Source organism: Etheostoma spectabile, chromosome 2 (assembly GCF_008692095.1).
Source record: "Etheostoma spectabile isolate EspeVRDwgs_2016 chromosome 2, UIUC_Espe_1.0, whole genome shotgun sequence".
Lineage (NCBI taxonomy): Eukaryota > Metazoa > Chordata > Actinopteri > Perciformes > Percidae > Etheostoma > Etheostoma spectabile.
In genome coordinates this window covers 1,748,962-1,767,521 of record NC_045734.1, presented here as the reverse complement: position 1 = coordinate 1,767,521, position 18,560 = coordinate 1,748,962, and the positions used below count along the sequence as shown (strand labels likewise).

The window sequence follows — 18,560 nt, the reverse complement described above, 5'->3', positions numbered from 1 at the left end:
GAGGGCTATCACGGGACATAGCACCCACAGATTTGGATCACCCTTATTCCACACATAGGGAGAAATAAATGGGCGCCTGGGTAGCTCACGTGGTAGAGCATGCGCCCATATACAGAGGCTTAGTCCTTGATGCATTGGTCGCAGGTTCAATTCCAACCTGTGGCCCTTTGCTGAGTGTCGTTCCTCGTCTCTCTCCCCTTTCATGTCTAAAGCTGCCCTATCTAATAACATTGTCTTTTGGAAATTGATCTTAATGCCTTAATAAAAATAAATAGGAAAATCCAAACTTTTAAGGACACCAATTTTCTTTGTGAATGAATAATATATGGTAAATAAATAAATGTTCTTCCTTAAAATACAGGGGGCATAAGTATACACCCCCTCATGTTAAATTCCCATAGACGCAGGCACATTTTACTTTTAAAGGGCAGTTATTTCATGGTTTTTTAAGGCTACTAATTTGTTGAAAGCAAGACTATGTCGGCAGTATTAACGGCAAAATAGGTTCCAGAATATTTTGTTCTGTATGATAGTTCCAATGTTTGAAAATCTAATTTTTACTTATTTATTTTTTACATTTATATCTGCATTGATGTCCAAACCTAGTGACTTTCAAATATCAACAAATCATTTATTAATATGTATTTGTGTCAAAATGACATAAACATCTTTTTCTATTCTATCTGGCCTGGAAACGCTTCCAACACGCTCGCATGTCACGTGAAAAATAGACGTTGGTTTTATTTCTAGCATGCACGCGTTTTCAACGAATCAGACGTCCGTGTCACGCAGGCATTGCGTAAGCTCTAAATTGTTACCATGGGAGCCAAAATAGTAGCGTAAAGGCCACTATACACTGTGGGATAAGTTTATTGCATGTCAAAATGTGTGAGATGGGTATCAAAGATTCTTGGGTGCAATCTATTACAGACAAGACGATATTATTTTTAAGGCACGTCAGATTGTGTGATCAATTGCGCGTCATCCATCTCCTGTTTTGAAAGTGCAGCAAAGTCCCACAAACTTATTTTCTTTTCTCCTTTCAAAGACATTGTAAAAATATCAGTTACAATGCGGCAGATTGTGTCTTTTCATGAAGTTTTGGTCTTGTGTTCCTACATTTCCCTTTTTTTTGGAAGCACTTTATAGCAAATTAACGAATGAATGAATGAGTAATTTTTTTTCAGTCAGCAGCAGCAGAAATTGTCCCAATCACAATCATTACAGGGAAAAAAATGGGCTCATCAAAATGGGTTTCAGCTGAAGCAGAGTACAAATACAAATATGTACAAATATACAGTACATACGGTATATACATGTAATACCATCACATGCTACATAAATGCATACATACCTACATACAGACATACATACATACTTAAATACATACATACACACATGCATATGTGCCTGCACACAGTACACACACACACACACACACACACACACACACACACACACACACACACACACACACACACACACACACACACACACCACGTGCCTACAAACAGAAATATGTACATACAGTACATAATGTGTCTTATGTGTCTACGCACAAACAAATATCAAACAAAACAGAAGAACAGAAATCTTATACTTTTCACTTTTTCAAAAAGTAATTTTGTAATTGTTTTTAAATGGTTCCCTCTAACACTTTTACCCTCTTTAACCCTCAGAGGCTTAAGGTCATTTTTACAATTCTTTGTCCGTCTGGTTTTATTCTCTAAAAAAGCTTGTTAAACCCAGTTGTATGAACATATTTCTTTTTAGGACAAACTGGGTTATGAGAATATCTGTGCTGCAGTGAGGTCATGGTCAATGTTAAAAATGGTTGTAGGACCTTAAAGACACATAAATAAATAAAACGGAACATGAATCTTACAGAAATGTATTGATATCACAGAGTAGTGATAGAGCAGTACAAGCTAAGCCAATCTCCTCTAAAACTCTTCTCATATGTCTTGGGAGTCACACTGTGAAGAAAGAAACATTAGAACTTATCAACTATACAGTTGACAAAATACATACATTTGTTTAAAAAAAGTCCAGATGCTTTTGCCCTCATGACATTTACTTACGTCAGTAATCAACATAATGTTATTTATTGATAATACACCCACAGCAATGCTACACAAGCAAGTGCGTTGTCTAAAACAGTTGCAAAAATAAACATAACTCAAAGCACAAATTATTTACATTTCCTTAAAAAAGGCCCAAATATATGGCAAATCTCAAAACAGTGACGCCATTCTCCTCTGCAAAACCGTAGTTTTCTGTCTTGTCCGCTATGTATCTTTGATCACATTAGACTAGTTTGACTTGGAGGATAACTATCTTTTCCGACTCTATACTCTTTGCTCTCGCCCATGTAAGGAATAATGTGTGATTTAATTTCCCTAAACAAACACGCTATGCATCATGGGAGATATTGAGAAGCCATAGAGCACTGAGCTAGCGGCAGAAATTAGTGAAAACGTGATAAACTACAAACATCAAGTGGATATATCTTGGATGTAACAGTTTGGATTTAATGCTCAACGACCCCGAAAAAGGCCCAAGTTCCATGCTGGATAGAAAATCTCCTGTAGAGGCTAGAAAGACCGTGAAGAGACCTCCGTGGGAGCTAGCTCGTTAGCTTTTAGCTGGAAAAATCTGTAATGTTCTGTCTTTTGTGGTTATTAAATGATTGAAATCCTTTGATTAAAACTTTCGGTCCCTGAGTGTTTTAATATCCACTGGTAAACTATTCAAAAGTTTCACTCCATAGACTGATATGCACATACTTTTCAATGTGGTTTTAAGTTACTTCTCCCTCTTGGGTTGTACCCTCCATCTATATCCACAAATACGTTTTGAATCTATACAATTTTGCAGTCAACCAGGTCTTTGAACTTCATTGCCCTTGATTTTAGAAACAATGCATTGGTGTGTTCGTAGTACCCTACAGTATGCACTATTCTTATAGATCAATTTATTCAATGGCTTATATGTTCCCAACTACTTATAATGGATGGTTACTATAAAGTGCTTTTATTCTTTTTTATTTATTTTTTTCAAAATGTTCCCACATTTTTAAGATTTTTTCTCTGTGTGCATGCTATTATTGTGTTTGCTCAAATGGCTGCTGTTCATGGAAGCATGACCCCTGGAAACTGTGGAGGAAAGGTTAGTTGAACTTCTATTTCTACCAACATGAAAGAAGAGACAAAAAGTCCCATTGATGTTGCTGGCGCCAGAAGCACCATTCATCATAGTGATTGGGTTCCAATGACGAGGACCACACCCACCCCCAGGAAGAAGCCAGCAGAGCTCAATTCCAACAAGAGGTTGTGGCTTACGTGAGGCAGGATTCAACGGTGCCAGTGAGATAAGTTTACAATGTAGAATTTGTGCAACATTTTCAGGCCGTCCAAGGAAGAGGTGATAGATTACCATTACCGGCGTTTCAATCAATCCGTACAGCAATGCAGAGAGCCAGGTCTGAGGCAATGCCAGAGATCCTTGCCACTGTGTATGAAGTGGAGGTCACAGGCTCATGGGCCCAAACGTGGGCCGAAGACTTTTTTTTGCTACATGCTGACATTGATTGGGGCATACTGGTGTTTGCAACAAATGAGAATCTGACCCTGCTGCAACAATGCTTAACAACTTACATGGATGCCACCTTTAGGAGTTGCCCTCGACCATACAGCAAGTGTTTTACCATATTGGGAAACCATCATGGCTTTGTACTATCTCCTGTTCACGTTCTTATAGAGCAGAGGACCATTGGACAGTACAGACAAGTACTCCGAGCTGTCAAAGTGACCCACCATAATTGGCACACTCATTTTGTCATCTGCGTATTTCAAATTGCCTTGAAGATAGCACTGGAAACGGAGTTCCCTCAAGCCATGGTTGGAGGTTTTTTATTTTTAATTCAACCAATCGTTGAGGAGGAAGATCCAAGAGCTTGGATTGGCAGTTCCCTACCACCAAGACCGCACCCTTGCTCGGGTCATTCGCAAACTCGTGGCACTGGGTCACCTACCGCTTGCTATGGTTCAGATGTACTTTACACACTTGTCAATGGGAGACACTGTAGATGTCTTGTGAGACACTACACTGCAATGGAAGAGTTCTTCACCTACATGAGGAACACATACTGTACATCCGTCCTGGATCCACCTTTCCACTAGTTATGTGGAATGTCTTTGAGAGGAACATGGACCAAAGAACAAACAACCATTTTGAAAGTGAGTAATGGCAAAATGACCATGTTGAATGTGTGCTGTTGCAAAAGTTCTTTGTACCAGTCATTTTAATGTTTGGTCTTTCTAAAATTGTTTAATTCTAGTTTACCACCAGACGAATGATACAGTGCAAGTGCGCCATCCTCCTCTGTGGCTTTTCATCAGTCACCTGGAAGACCACCAGACGCTGACTGAAGAAAGCATCATGCTGGCAGAGAGAGGCAAGGCGACCAGAGTGGAGGATCACACTAGAGGCCAAACTGGTCTGACTAAATGGACAGTATAATGATGGCAATCAAAATATTGAGTCCTACTGTCAGCCACTGTGTAGTGGAAGCCATTTAGAGTTGCCCTGGCTTTCGGACATGTGTCTTTGCTAAAGTGAAGCTCCTTATAGTAAATGTGTGAGATCGTTGCTCTTGAAATAGTCTTCAAAGGACATCACTTGCAGAGGGCCTGTTCTTGGCATATAAAAAGTTGAAAAGCACTAGAGCCTTTTCTAGTTTTGAGAGAACTGCATAAATAGTGTATCTTTTTTTTTTTTTGCATAAATGTTTGCTTATTATTGTTGGTCCGTCTTTAAAAAGGACAATAGGCACAGCACTTACTGATTGCCTTTTCCTGACACATAAAAGGTTGAAAAGTACAATAGGCTTATTTACATTGTTTGAATGTATACTGTTCATTAAAGAATTAGAGAAACTTAAATGTGCGCTGTCTAATTTGCACTATTTTATGGAGGTGAGTTTAATTTCGAAATAAGGGTTTGTCACTTCCCAGCAATCCAATGTTAGAGTAACGGTGTTGAGGTTGAGAGAGGTTGTAAGCTAGGTCTCTCCTGCAAATTGCCAGTCATGGGATTGAGTGGCGAACCCTCAACTACAAGGGGTTGATTTCCAAACACAGGACAATATGTAAATGTCCTATGTGCTAACACTCACCAATAAAGTAGTGCAGTAGACTTGATGACACCAACAGGTTGACACAGAGGAGTTTTCAAATAGGCATCTTCCTTTTTTAACGTTTCCTCCATGAGCCTATGACCTTCATGAGCGGGAAAGGGACTCCGAGCATCCCAGGAGCACCCCCTCTTTATGCCAACCCGGCTTTCCAGAGGTATTGATGCACCGCAAACTATGGTTTGCATCCAGTTGCTGCGCTTCATTCGACTGATTTGACCAGAAGCTAGTCAATGCGAGGCCTCTGTGCTACCTAGTTTAGTTTGTTAATGTAAAAGGACAATGTGCACTTACATTAAATGTTTGCAATACACAAAGAGATTGGTGCACCAGATTTAGCTAAAAGATACATTCCATCTGTAGTCCATTGCTATTGGATAATAGGTTGGGTGTAATGTGTTACCAAATTGGTAGAAAGGGGTATAAAATCAAATATTATTTATGAAAAAGCAAATGTGGGAACATAGGGCCTAATTTTGCAAAAACATCTTAGAAATGTGGGAACTGTTGGAACAATGGGCCTAATTCTGAAAAAAAAATAAAAAACTCTTAGAAATGTGGGAACATAGGCCTTCCCATTTGTCCAGCCTTTAGTCGGTTGCTATGCTGGTTGGTTTAAGTGGATATAATAATAATAATACATTTTATTCATATAGCACTTTACATGGTACTCAAAGACACTTTACAGTAAAACCAGCACATATCACATTAAAAACATAACAAAACCCAAACATAAAACAAGCATATTAAAACAAATTAAAAACAATAAAACCCCTAACTATAAGGGGAGAATTTTTAAGACTACTGTTTGTGGAAAGCTAATCTGAAGAGGTGTGTTGTGATTAGTGTTTTGAATGTGTCCAGGTCAGTACAATCACATGTGTGTATGGGTAGGGAGTTCCAGAGGGAGGGGGCTGCGATGGTGACAGCACGTCACCCCAGGCACATTTGGTTAATGTGGTTTTCAAAAGTGAGGTTGTTGTCTCCCAGGTTACAGATGTGTGGAGATGTAGACTGTTTGGAGTTGTTGACAGGGAGACCAAAGTTATGGGTGTTCTTAGTGAAGGATTTCAGGCCGATAAGCATCCAGTCAGACTTATTGTTGGAGGAAGTTTGTTTGCATCCAGGTTTGACTATCAGTGAGGCAGTTGGTAATGGATTTGGTAGAAATGTAGAACTGGACATCAAAAGCGTAGCAGTGGAAGTTTAGACCATGTTTGCATATGATATTTCAGAGTGGCAGGATGTAAAGGATGAAAAGGAGAGGACCAAGCACCAAACCTTGGGGGACTCCTTGTGACAGAGGAGCATTGAAGAAGGTGCAGTTGATCTGTATGACCTGTTGTCTGTTCTTGAGATAGGAACAGAGCCCGGAGAGTGCAGCACTAGTGATGTTGCTTTGTCATTGAACATTTTGCTGACATGTTCTAAATCAAGATTTTGCAATTTTAAAAATGTTCAAACATTTCCTAATTATGATTTTCTTTTTTTCAAACATGCCGATTGCCAATTTATCAGAATACAGAATAGCATAGAAAATCTGGTTTAGAAATATAGGAAATGTTGGATAGGATAGAAAACAACTTAATTTAGCTAAATACAACACACCACATTCATCATTAATTTCACCTGTTTTTATCTTGCTGTACACAGTTTACAGATAATCGGAAACAGAATTAGTTTAACACACAATTTTTCTTACAGCAACAAGTTCAATATACTTCTAAACTGGTGTCAACATTTAAACACAGTACACAGTTGTCATACAATGTGTGTTTAAAGCATATATCTGTTTACTAAATGGAAAGGCAGCAATTGGTAGAACAGGCAGCAACAGGAAAGTACTCTGATCCTATGGACTACTGCTATGCTAAGTTAGCTAACTTTAGCTATTTCAGTGTTGTTAACCATTGGAAAAGACCTCAAAACACTTAAATAGCCAATTAGCACAAAACACGAGGTAGAGCAGTGGCTTATAGGAATGTCTTTAGTTTTTCAAGTATGTAGTTGTAACTAAATACTTTGGGCAAATTTAAATTTTCACTTCAGGAAAAGTTGGGATCACCAAAGTCTGCAGGTTGGCGCTCCGGGGACCATAAATGTCCTGATATCTGACAATATGTCTGAGTATTTGCCCGCATAGGGGCTTTAATTGTTCCTCTTCAAATCCATACCATTAAATATGAACTTTGATTCATGTTTAATATTATTAATGCCTGTGTTTTTTAGAGATACGCAGGTGCAGGTACAGTAACCTGAGCTCTATGCAAAACAGCCTCCCCCTCCCCCCCCATAGATTTATTATGCTTCTAATTCCAGAGCATTTACAGTATTTCTTTACTACCCTTCAGCCCACGGACCATGCTAATTTGACAGTTTTGCAGACGGCAGTATTTTGAGTGACAGAAAACCCTGGGATGTCTGTTTTTTTCTTTTTTGTTTTTAATATCAAAGATAAATCATACTGTGACCATCTCTGCTTTTTTTCTGTCCATCTCTCGCCTCTGTCTCCCCATGTCTTACCATTTCTCTCTCACTCTCTCTCCCTCTCTTTCTTTCTCTGGAAACAGAATCCAACCTGTCTGCCATGATGGTCATTAAAGCTGGGCCAGCGGTGCCGGTGGGCCTGCTGCTTCCCTGCTTGCACTGCAGCGAGCTCGCTGGCCTGGAGCCGCTAACAAGCTGTGCATTCAGACAGTTGATGCTACAAATGGAGCTGTGCAGTGGACCAACTCCGGAGATGAACAACTGAAGCGCTGCTGAATCCCTTCGGCAACGGAGGGAGCAAGACCTCCCACCCTCTGCTGAAGCTAAGACAGGGCTGACTTGCATTTACTTTCAGCATAGAAACAAATTCACAATGTGGTTACTTTTGTCATTGTGTTGTTTATTCTAATTTAATACTTATACTGCACCACAATAATTTGTAATACATAATGTATTGCTGAGGTTTCACGTTAAACTCAATCCATGCTACCGTGACAGTGAGGCAATACTCCAATATGTCCTCGTTTGCAGTTAAAGAAAATACTACCGCACAATTAGCGTGCCTCAATTGGTGGAGCAGTCGCCCATTTACTCCTTGGCGCAGCGGCTGCTGGTTCAACTCCAACCTGTGCCCCTTTGCTGCATGTCATTCCCCCTTGTCCCATGTCTAAGCTGTCCTATGAAAATAGAGGCATAAAATTCCCGAAAAATAATCTTACACAGAAAAACACACAAACAGACTTGGTATGGTAACTTGTACGTTTTTTTACTGGCCTGGGACTATGTCAAGAGTTTTTCTTTTTTTTCAAATAGTGGTGGATAGTAACTTATCTTTGTTATGTACTAGTCTGGATCAACGGCACAACATTTCCAGGATAAAGCCTGACATCCTGCGCAGCCTTTGCCCCTCTCTCAACGGCGCCAGGCAAACCAGCAACTAAGCAGCCAGACCCCGGCGGCGGCCAGAAACTCTCACACACACACACACTCACACTCACACACACACACACACACACACACACACACACACACACAACACACAAGCAGGACAGAGAGGGAGCAGAAGAATGGAGGAGAGGAAGAGGCTCTGTGCCTAGATTTTCAGGCCAAAAATGAAACAAGGGCAATTTGTATAATTTGTAAAAAGGCTGTAAAATCCAGTGGTAACAACAAATTCAGACAATCAAATGGATATTCTGTCCTGGGTTTTAATTAATAATCCAAATATAAAGTCACAAAACACTTGCAATGTAGCTTCCTTAATATATAAAAGTAGCTGTATTGGTACTCTCCTTTTATTTACTTGGTATCGGATCTATACTAAATATTACACTACTGGTATGTATACACCACAACTGTATGTGTGGCGTAGCAAGACCTTACTTCAAAGCAATGTGCCGATACTAACAACTACTACTAATTTCAAGGTAGTTCATATTTTTACCTCACTGTGATTAATTTCTGTGCACGATACAAAAAATACTGAATTGTTAATTGAATTTGATTTGTGTTATTACTTGTTGCTACTTGAGTCCAGGGATAGTATGTGACTCACATGCAGTGGTTTCCAGTTGGATGTGTGTGTTTTAATGACTTGTTTTTGTAAGTACGCTTATGAAACCAAACCAGCACCATGCTTTCCTTCGCAGATTTACCATGACCACAGCTGACCTCAATCTGCCACTTTTTCCACTACTGTATTTCATAATGAGCAGCTTGTCCAGGTTACCAAACGGAGGAGACGCATTGCAATTACCCACCTGGTATTAATGTGGCTGGTAATAATAGCATGGATACAATAGATACAATGAGGACGGGCAGAGGATAGGGGGCAGAAGGAGAAGGAGGAGGTAGAAAAGAGAGGGAAGATGAAGCGATGATGCTTACACTAGCAGTGATGGTGGCAGCGCGGCACACTTTTTCTGCCTCTTCATTTCCCTCTCCTGCTGTCTTTTCCTTTCACCTCAGATTCTCCTTGACTTGGTTTCATAGACTGTTAAAAATGGTGGATGTAGCGGCCGTGACATCCCCCATTGGTGTGTGGACTGTCGTTTTGAAGACTTTGGTTAATTGGTCAATTACGTGGTTGCAATAGCGCTGCGCTAGGATAAACGCCAAAAGCGGGAAAGTTGATGCTTGTCAACCTTTCTGAACGAGTCACCCAGGGGAGATGGCCCACCGGGTTCTGACGCCATTTATCTGCATGTACGGCAGAACAGAAAATGGGCTAACGCTAGCAATTGCTAGCTAGATTGGTTGGCATAACACTGAACAAGACATTTTTATGCAAATAACGTCCACAGGGACATGGTTAGCATTGCTGTCCTGATTGAGAGGTCCGCATGTAGCCACGCCCCTAAGGCATCCCCATGCATTAGTCAAATTTTTAAATAAATACAACCATAATTTACAAAATGGACAAAATGCTGTTTTGAAAAAGACTTGAAACTAGTTATTGAGGCCGTAAGTTAATGTCTGGAATAAAAATTTTAAAAAAAAAGTGAAAAGTAGGGTAATTTCCTCATAGCGTTCTATAGGGTTGGAATTCCTTTTAGAGTCGCCCCCTGCTGGAAATGAGATAGAATGCAAATGTAAGACACTGTCACATTGACTTCACTTTTTAGGCGCAGCATTTCCTCTTTTTTTTTTTTAAACAGTCGATGCTTGGTTCTTTTCTACCTCATTTTGTCTGACAAATCCAAAAACACCACACCCACAAACACACACACACACAAACACCAGGAACCCCACCAATAACCTTCCAGTTGAGAGAGGGCAGAGCCTAGCGAGCACACGGGGGAACAAACAGCGTGCTGCATTTATAGAATGGGCTCCCTGATGGCCCGGCCCTATCAGCCTCTACAATCAATGTAGTGAGCGCAGCCACAGCTCTCAGGAGGAAATGAACAGACTTTAGGCACCTGCCAAGACAACAATGAAGAAATACAAATTACTTGTTAATTGCAAGGGCTTCTATGCCGGAGAAAAGATCAAGTAAAAGAATTCAATAAACCCTTTGAACATGAACTTTCCTCCTTTCCTGTTCTTTACTAAACGGTGCTCCTCAGAAAAGAGGCTGCATATATTACACTGCAGTGCCAAAAGCATCCAGGCTCATATGAGCCCTGTTCAGACTGAGTAAGGTATATGTTACAGAGCAGGGAACTATTCAATATTTTTTTTGTCAATTTAGCATTAAAATACAAGGAAAAAAGCTAACCTGAAACTTTTGTGGGGTGAATATTGCAAGAGCGTTGGGAGACGTGAGCACAATGAGCATTTTGATGGACATATGATATGTCGCGTAGCAGTGCATGTGGCGCCGAAGAGGGCAACACCAGGGGAGCTGCCAAGCATATTTTAATGATATAAATGTGCTGAACAGCCAAATGTGCAGAGAGAGGAGGCTCGCCTCGCTGGGACAGCATCCACGTGCTCTCACCGTGACAATATCAACACACAGGTTAGCCGTGATGCTGGGGAATAGGGAGCGGGCGCCGTAGATTTGTCTCCCCATCTCGCTCTAATGATATGTCCTGGTGATAGAGGGTAACCTTGAGTCCTCCGGGGCCTTGCTCTGTAGAATGAAGAGAATGTGTCTCAGGTAAAAATGAGCCCTTTCCTGCTTGTGTCACAGCTGTTGCCATGAGAGCACCACTTTGATGCTATCGCTTAGGATGCATATTTTAATATGAGGACTGAACTCATCCAAGCTTCGTATGAATATTAGGATTTATTTCAAGCACTTGGTTGTAGATAAATAGGGGGAAGCATGCATCTGTGTGTGTGTGTGGTTAAGACAGAGATTAAGCAAAAACACAATAATGTATTCTTATCTCTACATTAATGGGCAATGCTGGCCTTTCCTTAATGACATATCCTCCGTTGGAGCTATAACCTGCTCCGGTCTCAGGGTTCAATCAATTAGTAGTCAGAATCTCAGATGTTGATGTGTGAATCCTTTTTATTAAGTAGAATATTCTAGAGACCAATACGGAGTCAAACTAACCCAGCTCTCCCCCAAATTTGTCTGACCCTTTGGCTCTTACACCCCTAGATTTATCCAAAAAGGGTGGGGTCTTGGGGTCACAGTGAGGTGATGTGTTTGTGTGCTTATGCGTTATCTTTTCAATTGGAATGTGACTGAAGGTTCATGACTCTCAGTTCAGGATTTTCAAAGCAAAAGATCAGTGCGCTGTTAAAGAGGGACTGAAACCAGCTCAGGAAGCGTCCCTAACAATCAATTTACTTCGACAGATTTAGGAGAGGCTGGATTATAATGGAACGTACCAGACCACCTTATCTTTGAGAAAGGGAGTATTGCAAACAACTTAATGCATGACCAACATGTCTTCTCTTATATTGAAATAATGCCTTTGCCTTTTGGCTAAAATGTACAGTATAATCTATATTGCTACTCACACACAGTGTTTAAACACATATAACATTTTAAATTCCAACACCTCCCACCATGTAAAGACTTCTCTATAAAACTTTGGACAAGGCATCAGAGGCAAAGAAAGAGTAGTATACAGGGATTAGACGTGATAACATGTTTACTAGGGATGAGCGAGTACAGCATTATCTGTATCTGTATCTGTTTACCACATGAATTATCTGTATCCGGATATGTACTCGGACTGGGCGGGGCCTAAACAGGAAGTGGTCAGATTTAACCCGGAAGTGGGTCGGGTTGTCTTGAAATGTGCGGGACTTTAACCGGTACGTTATTAAAGCATGCAATTGATATGAGTTTAAAAAATTGTTATATTAATTGCTGATTTGAAAACTATTTACATGACAGCATCAAGCTTCAGATCAATGGTGTTGTTATGGTAACAAACAAACTATATACAGAACGTTTTGCAACAATGAATACAACACATGCGGTTGCAATTATGAAGTGTAAAAATGTAATGAACAAGAGTTTTCATACTCAATATAACTTTCTTTTTTAACTTTTTAATTTTTTATGATCAGTGTGATTTTTTTTTTATTTCCACACCAGGTATATGTGTGTGTGTGTGTGTGTGTGTGTGTGTGTGTGTGTGTGTGTGTGTGTGAGTAAGAGAGAGACACAGAGAGAGAGGGGGCGGGGGGCAGCTGACAGTTAAAAAAAAAAAATCTCCGATGGCAGAGACGCAACGGGAGTCACATTTAAACCAAGCAGCATGTCTGAAACCCACGTTCACCAGAACTCTACTGGTTACTATGTAAGGACTACAAACCCCACGTTCACCAGAAATCTACTGGTTGCTATGTAAGTACTACAAACCCCACGTTCACCAGAAATCTACTGGTTACTATGTAAGGACTACAAACCCCACGTTCACCAGAAATCTACTGGTTACTATGTAAGGACTACATAGCGTTCTGTGACTATCACAGAACGCTGCGCGGCCAGTTGAGGAGTTGTATTCAATCCGAGCACGGATATTGACTCATATTACTCGTACAATACTTGTACTCGGCAAAAGTGCTTTATCCGTACCGGATACTCGTTTCAGCCGGATACTCGGATCACCCCTAATGTTTATGAGGCTTGGTCAATGGCTCTCAACGTCCGATACCGACGCACAATGAATGCACCCTTTAGCGTCCGTAGGGAATGCCAAGGGCAGAGCAGCAGCTCCACCGCGGCGCTGTGAGATGGCGTTAGTATGAAGAACGAGAACAGTTAGTATAACAAAAGACAGAATATCCACATAGAAGGAAGGTCGGGGTGGTGGAGGGGTTTAACAACACAGGACTTTCTATCAGGACACCAGGGACCATGTCCCGTTCTCTTGTTACTGAAACACACATGGTGTAACCCCATCCACGAAACTGTTCCTCATCCTTCTTGTCCTGCGTGTCAGTCCTGTGTCACTTTTTTAAAACTCTACCCACAATCGTTCCCTAACCAAGTGGTTTTACCCTGCATGCCCCAAAAAAAGGAATGCCAAGAGTCCCTACCAAGCACATCGATAAATGGCGCCCAAGGGGTTCCCAGAGCGTCACACATCGCCGTGGATGAGATAACTTTGGAATTCAGCCTGGTCTCACAGAATTCCATGAAATGATCTCGAATGGTTAACACTGCATTACGTGATGGTGTCTGTGTGGCCAATGTAAAGTCAATGAGAAGATGACGTAGCATTAAGAGCGACTGTGGTAGCGATTAGTATGACAGCCCGAAAATCCACGTTGGGGGGGTGGATTCGTGAAACACAGGACACCCATAACCTTTTCCTTAACTTAAAGGGCTGTGTTTGTTTCACAGATTTCTACCCTGGCCCTATCATGGACTTTTTGGGGATCCATGTTCATTTCACGGAAGCCTTCCGTGGACCAATCACAGAATATTTTGCGATTCCGTGAAACCGCCACAGATTTGTAGTTAACGGGCTGTATTAATTTCACGGAATTCTGTGAGATCAGGTTATTGGAATTAGTTGAAAGCTCCCTGCATCTCACTGAGATGCTAAAGGAGACTTTTATTTCCAAACGCCAAAGGCCTCTGGCCAAGCGTTGGGTGTGAGAATTTGTTGGTTTGTTTCCAACAATAACCTTCCCTGGAGATAAATGTATCCTATGTGGGTTCATGTGTGTATTGTGATAGTTTTTTCTTTCCCTTTGTGTTTAAGAGAACCAAACTGTAAATGCGACAAATGTGTGTGTGATCCCTTGCTGGGGTGTTTCATTAAAGCAGAGGCTTTGTGTTCAAGCACCCAGGAATCCGAGCCAATGCCATATTTTAGTTTATTTACGTGGACTGTAGATGTAGAACAGTTTGTTTTTGCAGACAAAAATGGTTGCCATTTCATCACGAGGGAGGCAATTATATCTGTTGAAATATTGATGGACTCAAATGGAAAACGGATCAGAGTTCTGAGTTCTAGTTTCCTTTAACAAAATACTGTGCACAGGCTTGCTGTGTCTCATTTGGTTTTGCTTGCCTGCTATGATAATATGATTTAAACTCCATACATTAAATAGAATTGTACTAACAATGTTTGATGTGACACATCTTGCAAAATTAGATTAGATCGATATTTATTGATCCCAAAAAAAAGGGAAATTTTTAGTGTCATGGAAGCAAAATCTGTCACACAGCGCAGAACATAAATATAAATTATTAGGATACAATATACATTAAATAATAGGATACAATATACATAGATACAAGATACATTAAATAATAATAGGATAAAATACAAGAACAAATATTTAAAATGTATACAGGTTGGGAATACAAAATGTGCAACTGCTTAGATTTATGGGGATAGGCCCCAATAAATTGCCGCCAATTGGAAAGAAATCTCCATAAAATCATAAGATAATAATAAGCCTCCATGATAGTTATTGTAGTCATGACAAATGTTTTCCTGTTAGACATTCAACCTTCATTCATCACTATGTATTAATGATTTTATTTTTTTGTAGTATGCAGTACATTTTCTAAGATTTAATCCTATGGTCCCCATTTGGACTCTTATCTCTTGTGAAATACTAAATGTGTGTCCAATCTTTTTAAAAACATTAACATATATCTTCTATATCTTTTTAAGATGACTTGTCTTGAGCTTGATGGGCGGCTATATACATGAATCCAATCAAATGGGATTTGGTGTGATTAGATAGATGATAGATAATCCCAGTGCACGCATGAAACCGGATTTTAGCTTCTGTGCAGCTGGAAGATAAATAACTTTGTCATTGCTGCGTTTTTGGATTTTGGCTCGCATTTTTAAAGTTTTTAAAGAGGAACAAACGGCAGACCTCAGATCTGGGGAGCCACAACACATTCTCACTAACATGAGAGTGATGCTGTGGAGGAAGGTCTGGCTATGCGAGGTCCGGACCCCTTTTTGACGCTCTGGGTTGGGAGGTCTTTTTTCAATGTGCAGGGTGAAACCACTTAGCTAGGGTTAGAACATATTGTGGATGAGGTTAATACATGTACGTGTAAGTGACATTGCATTGCTGTAGTCGCTAAGCTACGCCCACTTTTGGGTGATCCAATCCCATTTGTAGAATTGTTTTTAAATCCCTCTAAACCCATGCTTACACTTTTTTGTAAATGCTAACTTTTGTTTCACTGTGACTTTAAGGAGGCCTGAAGCATGTGGATGGATACATTATGGTGCAGTTATCGTACATTATTGTATTATATATTCATTATTAGGGTGTCCTTACACGCTATAGACTATAGCCTCATAAAAATATCCTTGTCAGTGTGATTCAACAATACTTTAACAGCCAAATAATTAGATTTGCCCAAACTTACTTCAACACACGTTGAAGTAAGTTGATCATATGTTGAACTAAGTTATATAGACTGTGCAGCATTCTACAGTTTTACAGTACAGCAAGCTAAGCTGCTGTATCAAAACACTGACATTTTGACACACAGCATTGTACAATTCATTCTTTCCACTGCCTAAAGCACTCATGTCTGCCAGCTCTATATGTGGAGGTTGCACAGAGAAACAAATACGCGTGAGAAGAAGAATATTGGCTCAAAATGACAGAGAAAAAAGAAGTTTGAGTGCATATGATTTCTACTTTGAGCGGTGCACCTCAGTACTGTACTGCATGATGTGAATGCGTACATGTGTTTCACACGAGCACTAGCGTGGCCCCTCAACATCTTTTCCTGCTCTGCCTGCATACCCTCAATTACAGTGATGTAGTGTGTTACACTGCCACAAGCACAAACACATTTCTCCCTTTGTTTTTGTAGCCCGTGAGCACCATGACAAACACTACCTTTGTTAATAACCCTCGCAGAAGGCCTCGGGGAGTTGAAGTCAGTGCTTAACTTTAACAGAATTATTGTTTAAGCTGCTGCTATACTTTAAAGCATTAATCTTCCTCATGCTATTGATTTGAGTTGTTGTTTGAGCTCTTGCAACATTTCTGAAGGGCTGTGTAGCGACAGAACTCCATGCAATCATTGATTATATGAAGGGGTTTTAAAAGAAAAAGGATTACATTGTGAACTTTACCTTCTGTCAACCAATGAATGATGATAGAAAAAGGTTATTTGGGAACATTCCTCATGTCATCAGCCGTGCTTTGACCTTTACGTAGAAAGTAGTAATATTTTTTAGGCGATGCAATCGAATGTGTTAATAGGAAACATATCAAGTCTCTTCTCTCCCAAAATTGATACATCACATATCACAGTTCGGGATGAAACCGTGTACATGCAGTGAAATGACTTGTGGTTCAATTTTAGTGAGTGCGGGGAGAAGGTATGCAGTGAAGCGGAGATAAGAGCGTTTTGCAGCACAGACGATTGGAGACGTTCATACAGTTACCGTCTGCTAGGGGGAAGAGGACCAGATAAGGACTATAGCTCTTAGGGCTTCTAAGGCTCAAATCATCTGCCTCAGACTTGTTGGATCTCAACAGTTTTGCCTTCAAGTATATTAGATATGTGAGACTGCCTGACATTCAAAGAGGCTGGAAAAAAAAGAGAGACTCTTTCTCTTTTGGATTGCTCTGCGAATTTGCCTTCATGGATGGAGCTTCAGCAGGCAGACAGATGGAAGAATATGCAGCCAGGCTCTTCCCAGCAGGCGTATGTTGGCGACCCAGTCCCTACGCCCTCACACCGAACCTCTTCGTCCCAGACAAGGTGAAACGATGTTACAAAGAGAGCCCATTTTAAGGTGGAAATGCTGCTTCTTATATCATGTCAAAAAACATGTTGAAATGTACTTTTTCATTTTTCTATTTTAGGACCCAGTCATTTTCACAGAAAAAAAAATACTACTTCTTAAATGAACTAACTCATTTCCACAGTACCTTTAGTTTATGGAATTACAATAATTTCTGATTTGTCACTGAATTTGTACTCCAATATTTTTTTCACAAAAACTTTAATCTGTTGTCTTCAACCTTTTTTTTAACCCTTGTGTTGTCTTCCCGTCAAAATTGAAAATCAACACTTTTGACGCTTTTTATCAATGTTTTTAATTTTTTCATTTTTGTCCCTTTTTCAATGTTTGTCACTTTTTGACATTTTTAACACTACAGAACACTAACTTATTAACTCTAGTTTTCCAGTTTTTGGGAATTTATGGTCAGTAAACCTAATTTTTAGGAAATTATACCTAATGTTTGAGTTAGAAAAGCAGAAATTAGGAATTATTGAGACTAAAATTAAAGGAATGTATGCTGATGGATAATCACAGACTGGGATATGTCAAATTTTACTCAATACTATTTCAAAAACACTTCAATTGTTTTCTCCAAATGCTATAAAATTGAATAAGACACCCCAAAATTAATGAAAGTAGAGATTTGTACTTGCCAAAGAGCGTTGTGTGGAATCATGCTATTTTGAGTAATTTAATAGAACATTGATATAGGAAAAGGGGTTACTTTGACCCGAGAACAACATGAGGGTTAAGGAGAAATGTTGCTCCCAACAAAAAATTGTACAACATAATACAAAAGTTAAAACTCAGAACATTAGAAAAGGTGCTGTTAGTGTTAGTCACACTGCACAATATCATGTACAATTGATAAAGAAAGAGCAAGAGCATGCATGTTCCCACATTTGCTTTTTCATCAATTTGTTTCAGATTTTATCCCCCTGTCTCCCAATTTTATGTGAGGGGTAACACTAATCATAACCATAACCATAACCCTCACCGAGCCCTATGTTCCCACATTTCTAAGAATGTTTTCAAAATTAGGCACTATGTTCCCACAGTTCCCATATTTCTAAGATTTCTTTTCAAATTTAGGCCCTGTGTTCCCACATTTCTTTTTACATAAATTTGTATCAGATTTTATCCCCCTTTCTCCCAATTTGGGGTTAGGGGTAACACTAACCCTACCCCTAACCAGAACCCTAATTTTAAGAAAAATCTTAAAAATGTTG

At 39.9% G+C, this 18,560-nt stretch overlaps 1 long non-coding RNA gene across 1 annotated transcript; it reads left to right on the top strand.

Moving 5' to 3' along the window:
- Positions 1 to 3,047: 3,047 nt before the first annotated feature.
- On the top strand, positions 3,048 to 18,491 carry LOC116695651 (uncharacterized). Its single transcript, XR_004333508.1, has 3 exons — positions 3,048 to 3,063; positions 10,190 to 10,193; positions 18,333 to 18,491. It is a non-coding gene; the product is annotated as an uncharacterized LOC116695651 (long non-coding RNA).
- The last annotated feature ends 69 nt before the right edge of the window (positions 18,492 to 18,560 follow it).